Source organism: Pogonomyrmex barbatus, unplaced genomic scaffold, assembly GCF_055798465.1.
Source record: "Pogonomyrmex barbatus isolate J1 unplaced genomic scaffold, ASM5579846v1 scaffold7, whole genome shotgun sequence".
NCBI lineage: Eukaryota > Metazoa > Arthropoda > Insecta > Hymenoptera > Formicidae > Pogonomyrmex > Pogonomyrmex barbatus.
In genome coordinates this window covers 914,338-923,005 of record NW_028297171.1, presented here as the reverse complement: position 1 = coordinate 923,005, position 8,668 = coordinate 914,338, and the positions used below count along the sequence as shown (strand labels likewise).

Genomic DNA, 8,668 nt, shown 5'->3' with positions numbered 1-8,668 from the left:
ATAAGGGTACAAGTACTATGGTAATGCGAGCGGAAAAGTATGAAAATGACAAACGATAACAAATGATAACATAACGAGTGAATAAATGGTCGTGTCGCAATTATATTTTATAATTTTGAAACACGGCAAGACGAAACGCTCGTAGAGCTTGAAAACGTGAGAATTTACGTACCAATTCTTTGCGTTGCAGAATAAATTTGCGAAACGTGTGCGAACGAAAACGACATGACGACGCGTTGTCAATGGTGAGGGGTGCACGAATTCGTATTTCATCACGATCCCGTAAAACAATTTGTCGATTATCGCTACGCGATAAAATGTTTCAAATAAATTATTTGTATCGCACATAATGCGAAAGCGTTCGACGTGCAATTTATCTTAAAACATTTAGTAGAAAGACCGGAGAGCACCCATGAGCCACGCGTAATTTTGAACGGAATAAAAATTATTGTAATGACGATCGAATATACGAAATTTATCGAGATTAATTATATATTGCCAATGCGTTTATTCGATTTACCTATGGCCTTTGGTCTGAGCGATACGTCGAATAAAGGTTGTTTTCCACACTTATTTAACACTATCGATAATCAATCGTAGGACCAATTATCGACGTCAAATATTATTCTCCCGAATACATGTCGGAAAAACGTGAAAAGTTTCTTGCGTGGCATGCGGAAATGATTCGCGAAAATTATATTTTCAACTTTCAGTACAAAATTCCGATATTGTCGAAACGATGTAGATATCCTTCGACACGCGTGCATGATTTTTAGAAAAATATTTTTAGAACGCGGAAACGTATGTCCATTTGAAGAATGCACGACTATCGCTTCCATGTGCATGAGAGTTTTTCGTAAAAACTTTTTGCGCGAGGAAGAAATAGGAGTCATTCCACCGAACGGATACAGGAACGTCGACAGATAATCGCACAAAGCCCAGTGGTTGATGTGGATGGAGCGTGAACTCGGACATCCACGCGGGCGAGATCGCGAATATAAAACCGATAGCACGCTCGTCGATGGATACTACAAAACGGGTACGGAAAATGAGACGCGGCGCCATGTGCTGCAATTTCACGATTGTTTTTGATCCTTCGTGTTTTAAAACGAATCGTAATAGAACGCTTTCGACCGCGAATTGCGGAAATACGATCGATGCGCGCTACGAACGGACGCTTGCGATGTCATAGCGTCTTCGTGAACGCGGATACTATGTGAGGGAGAAATGGGAGTGCTCTTTCGACCGAAAAATTTTAAATAATAGAGAAATATAAAATTTTCTTAAAGATCATCCTTTGATAAAAACGCTCCTCTTGACCCTCGCGATGCGTTTTATAATGGGCGCACAGGAAATATCGTCACGCGATACGAAGTTTCGGGTACAGAAAAAATACGTTACGTCAACATTCTCTGTATCCGTTCGTATTGAAAACTGGTATTTTCCCAATCGGCCATCCTAACATTTACATCGAACAAGAAGGTTCTTCGTTAATCGGAATATCACCAAATTATAATTTTAACTCGGTCGAAGGTTTCGTGCGATGTAAAGTGCTCCCACCGCGCGATCTTTTTTACCCGGTACTACCGTATCGCGTACGAGGCAAATTATTGTTTGCGTTATGTCGGAATTGTTGCGAAACATTCTCATAGGCCAAGTGTACTCACGAGAGCTTGTCGGATTGAAAATTCGAAGGTACCTAGAAGTGTCTTGTGAATTATGCAAAGCTATCGAGAAGGGTTATCTCGTAACACACGTGAGTGAGATTTGGCAATATAAAGTTGCGTGATACGAATCTGATACTCGTCAAGGCGATCTGTTTGCCGAATATATTAAGGGGGTAATACCACCTTGACGGTTTCAAAAAATCGATTTTTTTTGCGCTAAAAAGGGGCCTTCTTAAAAATAAGATATAATTAATTCTATATGTGAAAGGAATTTTTTTTCTTCTTTTTTTGAAATTTCCTGCGGCGCCTTTGAATAAACGCGCAGCGACAAAGGAGCGGGTATACGTTTTGGAGCTCTTTAGATAATGTTTTCAGTTACCTAGCAAGTTGTAGGAAATTTAAAGAAGAAATTGGCAAGTTGTAAGAAATTTAAAAAAGACAAAGAAAGGACTTGGCGAAAAAGGAAAATTAACGGGCAAGCTTATTGACAAATTGTCCTTCTATTATGGATTAGCCATTCGTCGAAATAGTGATTCTACTGAGAAAATGCGAAATAACATCTGGACAACGCTATACCATAAAATTTCGACAGACGAAAAGCCACAGCACGACAAGTGCCTGAGCGCTTCAGATACATGGTGCTTTTGACAAAAGGCAAACACTTGCAATATTTTATATACACATAATTTATATACACATAAACCGGCCATGTCTGACAAAATTTTCAACGCAATTAAGCCTGAAGATTTAATCAGCGATAATCTTCTTAATCGTTACTTATGAGGATACATGCAGAACAGCAATGAAAGCTTTAATGCATTGTTTGGTCTATTGCGCCAAAAGCTTATTCAAGTGAGAAAAAAGTATTAGATATTGCAGTGTTTTTACTTACATGCATCCGTCTATACAATGATGGGATAAGCAGTTTAATGTAAATTACGCAAATATTAGGATTTAAAATAGACATTAACTGCTATAACTTCTGCGAGGAGGTAGACGAACAACGCATACAACGATCGGAGCGCTCGTTGACGGAGATGGCCAAAGAGGCTCGATCTACGCTTAAATCGTCAAAAAAAGAAGAGAATAAACCAAATTCTCTTCTTACAGAACAACTGTATGAGGCAGAAATAGCAGATTAGAGGTAAATTTAAATTTATCATTTTTATAAATGAAAAAGAGTTACTTAAGACTTTAAACGTCTTTTACTCAAAACGACTTTTTTCCGAACTAGCGGACCCATAACTCAAACAAATATTAATTGATATTAATCGATTAAATAAATATTAATCGATATTAATTGATTTACTTGAAATTTGATGTACATCTTCAAAAATACATATCTGAGGGAACTACGTAGAGATTTTTCGATTAAAAACTTTTCTTTTTTAAAATAAAAAAAATCATGATTTTTTTCTATTAATCGAAAATTTTTCGAAAAATCTTCACTATTTTCACAAAAATTAAAATTTTGAAAAATCCCTACGTAGTTCCCTGGCAAATTTAATGTAGTTTTTAAAAATTGTTTTGTTTTTCTTCTAGCTCAAAATTTGCAGCTGTTACCTGTCCCTTAATATAGCGCGACTTTTCAACATTGACGGTATATTTAAAGATTTTTAGACACCATTAAAAAAAATAAAAAAAGATTTTTATAGAGTTTAAAATGTATATAATAAAGGGCAAAAAGCGAATTGTTTACTTTGTTTATTTTCACATAAAAGATCCTCAAAATTTAGGCCCGTCAAGGTGCTATCTCTTAATACCTTCTTACAATTAAAGCAAGAAGCGAGTGGATGGCCGAGTGAATGTGGAGAAGACGATGATGATGATGCTAAGGAGCGTTACCTTCAGGAATATGAGGAAATCGAAGGTATCACGCTCGATAGACGTAACATCGCGCGGAATCCCGATTATGTTCAGTCGCGAAACTCTGTTTAAATTCATTTTGGGCGAAATTTGCTAACGATCCAATTTGCCGAATACCGAAATCGTGAAATCATACAGCCAATTTATGATCTTGCTCACGAGTCCTGAGCATGAGATAACCGATATTATCCGTAAATGATGAGATATATTTCGTGGTGACTTCGAAAAGAGGCGATCGTACCTTCCCCGCTTACGAACATCGTGATTGCGGTATACACGACAGCGCAAGCGTTTAAACGTTTAAAATTGTACAGTTACTTAGAATTATTAGATAAGAGAGTTTCATATTATGAAACAGATTCATGTATATCTATTAGTACAGGCGATCCGGACGAGATGAACCGCATACAAAGAATTTCCTGGGCGATATGACAGATGAGCTACGGCCGCGATAGCTACATCGAATCGTTTGTTTCCGGTGGCCCGAAACGTGTACATTGTACTCCATCGGGTCGCACACACGAAACATAAAATTGTAAAATTAAAGATATTAATTTAAATTCTTCGAATAGTAAGTTAATAAATTTTAATAGTATTAAGAATATGTTAATAGAAAAGGAAAGAACAAGACAAGATGAAGCAAATCCTTCAATAAATCTGCATTTTAGTGCAATTCGACGCATGGCGTTTCACGAAGTTGTCACGCGAGACGAAACAAAGACACGTGCGCCAGTTGTGTGTTGAAACATAGATTTATTAATAACCATTATTTAGTTCTGTATGTGACGGAGTAAATTTTCCTGTCTTGTTCTTTCTTAAATAATCAAGTTTTCCGCCTATGAAACAAATTGTAAGAACTTTTATAAAAAATATGTTTTTTGATAGAACGAGTTCAGAATAATGTAAACATCTTCATATGTTAATATTAATTTATATTTTAAGTAGTGAAATATTGTAAAATTTAAAATTAAGGAGTTATATTTTATTCTTATAAAATTTATATTTATTTGATTGTATAAATATAAAAAAATATATTTCTTAAAACATATTTTTCCTCTAATTCCTTTCCACCTATTTTTAAAAATAAAGTATTTAAGAAAAAATTTGATCTGGTTAATTTCTTTCCTTTGCGTACTCTATGTTCCGCTTTTTTATAAAAAACTATATCTTTTTTAGAAAAAAATAAGATTCAAAAGATTTTTCATTTCACATAAAAATATTTTATAGATTTAAGAAAAATATTTCATAGATTAGGAAAAAAAAACAATTTTATTTTTCATTTTTAACGCAATTTTTAACTATACGGCTAGCTTATAACATGTTTTGCTGGCTAGCATTTCCGCGGATAAGTTTGCTCACCAGGGGTGAATCAGCTCATCTCTGCCCCCGCGGTGTTTTTCCCTAGCTTTCGCGGGGGAACGCTGGTACGAGCGTATCTTCGCCGCGGTGAGCCCTGGACACGGGAATAAGTATTTATTCCCTCACAATCCTTACTCAGCTTTTATGAAATCGCGCACAAATCGCGAATCGAACACTTCGCGAAATGGATGTGTGCTGGAAACATCGTGGACGTCGATCGTGTACGGTCTCACGGGATGTGGGAAAACGATCTTTGTGAAGAGATTTCTCCGTTATTTATCCGAAAGAGTTGATGTACGTTTTGAAAAAATTTTGTTTTATTACGCCAAGTGGCAGGATGCTTATCAGCAGCTTCAATACGAAACTCGAGGTTCCACGATCGAATTTCACGAGCGATTATCACGCTCGGAAGATTATTCTAACGATCCAACGCGTCCAAAATTGATAATAATTGACGATCTTATAAGAGAATCGTCCTCGAAGATTGTGGCTCGAAGATTTGAAGCAATCGTGGATCTGTTTACCAAAGGAAGTCATCATAAGAATCTCAGCGTGATTCTCATCTAGCAAAATTTCTTTCATCAGGAACGCGGACAGCGCGATATATTGAACGCAAATTACTTTGTGGTTTTCAAAAACTCGCTGGATCGCGCGCAAATTCGATCTCGCGCGACAAGTTTATCCCGATGATCCAAAGTTTCTCGAAGAAGCTAGAATACTACGACGCCACGTCTCAATCCCACGGCTATTTATTGCTAGATCTGAAACAATCAACTTCAGACGAATTAAGTTTCGAACATGCATATTTCTTAAGAATACGACGCATTACATTTATGTACCGTGTAGATCTATCAGAGGTAGCGTATAAAAGCGTCTTACTCTCATTTGTGCTGATCAGTCGCGCGCGTACAATTCCACGCGATGAAGAAGAAGGGAACGACATCGACGGTAAAATCGTCCGCAAGAAAAATCGCCGAACGTTCGATCAATAAAAGAAATATCTGTCTTCTTAAAGCGCTGTGTTATTTGAATAAAAATCAATGTGTCTTAAGATTTGCGGACGATACATTCGTTCGTTGCATTCGCGAGTTTTCAATACTTTCAAGGGTAATATACCGCTCGATCGTGCTGAAAAAAATCGACTAAGCAAATATAAAACAACTTTACGTCAAATAGCGACAAAACGAGAGAATTGGAAAAGTAAGAAAAAATTATTAGCAGCAAGGCGGATTCTTGCAGTACGTCATCGGACCTATTCGCGGCTCTATTCTCGAAAATTATCGGCAAATAATACGTAGTAGAAATTATGGATAGAATAAAGAAGATGATTTTATAATAATTTTATAATAATTATAATAATTTCCACGGAAAATCTCGAAAGAATACAACGTCATCTTCAGCAGCAGTAGCAACAGCACCCGATCCAACAATCGGTATAATAGAAAATTTCACGCAACGGAATTTTGAGACAAACGAAAACTCAAATTCCGCGCAAACATCCGGAACGCTTTTACCACGATTCCATTCAGATATGAGTAGAATTCTTAATTCCCTCATTCCGCGCGACATAAGAAGTGAGAAATGAAAATTGTATAAAGAAGTACATTGGCGATATCTCCATTTTGTTGTAAAACCCTAAAGGGAAGAGAATTCGACGAATGAGAACAACACCGATAAGCGGGAGGAAAGAGTTGCGGAATCGGTACGCGAATCACAAACACCGAGCAAAACTTCATTCTTCGGCGAAACGGATTATATAACGCTACAGCGTACTCTCTGTGTAGTCGCGAACGGAGAAGCATCGAAAAAACATTAGAAAATGTGCTGAAAAGTTTTCGTGCCAAGGCGCGTTTATTTTTGAAACATTTGATTGAAAAAGCAGTACCCTCGAGAATTATTTGGAATGAGAAGGGGATCGTCGACGGGGAGGGGACTATCGACGGTAATATCATAAAAGATTCAAATATCACGGACCTGATAAATGATGCGATGCGCGAAAGAAAAACCGTAAAAGCAATAGGAAGAGGCTAGTTTGCGAAATTACTGCACGACAAATACACTGACTGTACTCGTAGGAAATGCGGAATTGTTATTAACGATATTTGTCCAGACATTATTATCACGAGCGAGTTCTACTCCAAAAAAGCCGAGAAAACTTTCAACGAAGGTACATCGGATAAGGGGAGACAAGTGCAAAATTGAAGAAGAGCAAACAATTATGCCCTTTTATTCGCTTTGTTTTCATAAAAATGAACCGTCTTTAAACTTCGTAAAAGATTCTCCACAAGCGTGAAAGAGGCGTTCAGTCGAATGGACCGCGCTGAAATGACAGGGAAAATTTGTACTACGATCCGGCGCATTACGCTGGATATTCGGCAACGGATAATTTGTCGCGTGTCGCTAAACCAAATTTCTCACGTAGAGAAGTAGCTCATTGGCTCGAAGCGCAAGACACGTACACGCTGCACCGTCCGTCGAGACGAAAATTTCCATGATTACGTTAGAACGTGACGAATATCGACTATCTGTAGGATCAATTTGATCGAGCTCCGTAATTTCAAAAATTATAACGATGGATTTTCTTATCTGCTCGTGATTATCGACGTACTTAGTAAATTACATGGGTAGAATCGTTGCGGGATAAAATGAATAGTTGCGTGACAAGAACATTGTCTTGAGAAGCAATGGTCGAATACCTGTGTACGTACAAACCGATAAGGGCAAAAAATTTATCGCGTGATCATTGCAAGATTTTTTGAAAGAGACACGTTATCAAGTAGCTCGCAATCTGGACATCAAAGCTGTCCTCGTTGAATGCTTTAATAGAACATTAAAGGAGCGAATGGCGCTATTTTACGCATAAAAATTTGCGTCGAAGTAATTGCAAGATATCATGTGCGCTTACAATCACACTCGTCATTCATCCATCAGGATGCAATCGGCGGCCGTTACGAGAGAAAATATTCGTATCGCACGCGAAAATATGGAGCGGCGTAGAGGAAAAGAGAAGAGGGCGATGGTAGTAGAACGAAAAACTAAATTAAGGTGTTGTTAACGATCTGGTTCTTTTGGTCAGTAGAGCAAAAGCCACTTTCGAGAAAGGATACGAAGCGCAGTGGAGCGAAGAGATATTTCGAGTTTGTCGCGTTTTCCATTGGCGAAAACGTGTACGAATTGTCCGATTTATCGGGTGAACATCGATGGGATTTTTTTATGAACAAGAATTAGCACGAGTGGATAAAAACGTGGCAAAAGAAGAGTATATCATCAAGCGCATGATAAAGAGCAGAGGATATGGAATTAATAAACAACTGCTAGTTGGCCAGGATTTTCTCAGTAAATTCGACAGTTATATTCCCGTTTCGAGTTTAACTTTTTTCCAAAATGGAGGAGAAGCAATTTTTCATGGTTCTTCCGAACAAAGCAGTATGAAGTATTTTCCGGGAAATACATGCGCTTCTTTCACCACGCAATTATCTCACCTATTGGTGTATATTTATTCGGAGAATGGGAAGTCTTAGCAAGATTCAATTTCCCTCCAGTCTTTTTCATGTACATCGAAACGATAATAAAAAGATTAGATAAAAGATTAGATTTGTCGATTTGAAGAACGAAGAGGATGATAAGTTTACGGTGAAAAAAAGAAATACCGTCAAGTGTTTATGAAAATAAAGAGGATTTTACCTACGCGCTTAATAAAGAGTGCAGATGCGTCGATTTATATTTTACTTTTGAATTACGAAAAGACTCTGGCGGTAGGGTCCTCATAAACATCG

At 37.4% G+C, this 8,668-nt stretch overlaps 1 pseudogene; it reads left to right on the top strand.

Moving 5' to 3' along the window:
* Positions 1 to 2,069: 2,069 nt before the first annotated feature.
* LOC148934838 (uncharacterized) lies at positions 2,070 to 3,891 on the top strand (annotated as a pseudogene).
* The last annotated feature ends 4,777 nt before the right edge of the window (positions 3,892 to 8,668 follow it).